This window comes from Engraulis encrasicolus, chromosome 12 (genome assembly GCF_034702125.1).
Source record: "Engraulis encrasicolus isolate BLACKSEA-1 chromosome 12, IST_EnEncr_1.0, whole genome shotgun sequence".
Classification (NCBI taxonomy): Eukaryota; Metazoa; Chordata; class Actinopteri; order Clupeiformes; family Engraulidae; genus Engraulis; species Engraulis encrasicolus.
Genome location: NC_085868.1, coordinates 33,173,129 through 33,175,628, shown reverse-complemented (window position 1 = coordinate 33,175,628; position 2,500 = coordinate 33,173,129).

The following is a 2,500-nucleotide window of genomic DNA, read 5'->3' as shown; positions in this document are numbered from 1 at the left end:
TGGCGTTATACTCATAGCAGGCTTTTGGCACATAAAAGTGTGCTCATAGGACAACAACTCAACACAAAAAACAACCAACCATTACATAGGTAGGCTAAACACCACATGCTCGCACACAAGCATACACACAAGCACGCACGCACGCACACACACACACACACACACACACACACACACACACACACACACACACACACACACACACACACACACACACACACACACACACACACACACACACACAAATTATGATATGACATAGACGAGTTTGTTTCTTTGTTTTATTCTGTTGCTTAGCTGCAAGGGAATTATTAGAAAGATGACCTGTGCCTTATCATCTCTCTCTCTCTCTCTCTCTCTCTTCTCTCTCTCCCTCTCTCTCTCTCTCTCCTTCTCTATCTCTCTTCTCTCTCTCTCTTCTCTCTCTCTCTCTCTCTCTCTCTGTCTCTCTCTCTCTCTCTCGTACACACACACACACACACATGTGCGCACGTACACGCACACACACACGCACACACACACACACACACACACACACACACACACAGGTATGTCCAGCCGAGCCTAGCTTTAATGTGACATTTCCATCTCTCCGTGCCCCTGCCAACCTCCATGAAAATAACACAAAACAAATAACAGTACTGACCAAGACAACTCGGTGTTACAGCTCATGTAAAGGTCATGGGTCATTTACACTGACAATCTGAATAACGTTTCAATTTGGAAGATCTTTGTTATTTTTCTCATCACTCTGTATTTCTGTAGATCTATCTGTCTGCCTTCCCACACCAGGTAGGCCTACATAGGTGTATATATACAGTGGTGCTCATTTGTTTACATACCCCAGCAGAATATACGCTTTCTTGGCAATTTCTCACAAAATATGAAAGATTTCACAAAACCTTTTTTTTCACTCATTGCTAGTGACTGGCTTAAGATATTTATTAGCAATCTTCCGTGTTTGCTCTTTCAAAAGCATGATCACAACCCAAACTACCCAAATGACCCTGTTCAAAAGTTTACATACCCTAGTTTCTGATGCTGAATATTGCTCTGTTTAACATCAGGGACCGCTCTAACTTGTTTGTGGTAGTTGTGGATAAGGCTCTTTATTTTCTCAGATGACAAAACAGCACATTCTTCCTGGCAGAATGGTTGTTTCCTATAATATTTTTGGGTGTCTTGCTGGAATCTCACATTTGAGGTTTCCCCTGAATGGCTCAATGATGTTGAGATCAGGAGAGTGAGACGGTCGCTCAAAAACTTCATTTTATTCTTTCTGAAGCTAATGACGGATTGATTTGGCTTTCTGTGTTGAAATATTGTCATGTTGGCATGTCCAAACAATGGACCATGTGCAGTTTCAAGGCTGATGTGTGTCAATTTTCCTCCAGTATTTTTCACAGGGCAATGTATTCATCATTCTGCGAGTATGGACCAAAAGTATTGTGCATTTGTAACTCAAATGTCCCCATGACATCAGTGGTCCATGACCATGTTTCACAGAAGGAATGGTGTAACTTTCATCATAGGCTCCGTTGACTGTTCTCCAAATGGTACTGTTAATAGTGGCTGAAAAAAGTTCCATATTGATCTCATTTTTCCAAATGACTTTGTCACAGGCATTCTGATGCTTCTCGCTATGCTATTTGGTGTATCATATGCAAAATAACATGTTTGCATTTTTGTAGTAATGGCTTTCTCCTGGCAACCCCCAACAGCCCATCTTTCCTCAAGTGCCTCTTTGCTGTACAGTTTAAAACATTTTTCATGTTGTCCTATATTTCACCTGAAGTTATTTTTTGGTTGTCCTATGCCTCCTGAACAATTTCCCTTGCAATGATCATTGCAATTTAATGATTCCCTTGCCCAATGGCTTGATTCCAACCAAACCCCCTCATATTGCATTTCTGAATTGAAATTCCAACATGACAATATTTCGACACAGAAAGCCAAATCAACCCGTCATTAGCTTCAGAAAGAATAAAATTAAGGTTTTTGAGCGGCCATCTCACTCTCCTGATCTCAACATCATTGAGCCACTCAGGGGAAACCTCAAAGGTGAGGTTCCAGCAAGACACCCAAAGATATTATAGGAAACAACCATTCTGCCAGGAAGAATGTGCTGTTTTGTCATCTGAGAAAATTAAGAGCCTTATCCACAACTACCACAAACAATTTAGAGCGGTCCTTGATGTTAAAAAGGGCCATATTCAGCATCAGAAACTAGGGTATGTAAACTTTTGAACAGGGTCATTTGGGTAGTTTGGGTTGTGATCATGCTTTTGAAAGAGTAAACACAGAAGATTGCTCATAAATGTCTTAAGTCAGTCACTAGCAATGAGTGAAAAAAAAGGTTTTGTTTTTTGAGAAATCGCAGAGAAAGCGTATATTCTGCTGGGGTATGTAAATATATGAGTACCACTGTACCTGTATCAGTCTGTCTGTCTGTCTGCTTGACTGCCTACCTCTGTCTGTGTCAGTAAATGTATCTGTCTGT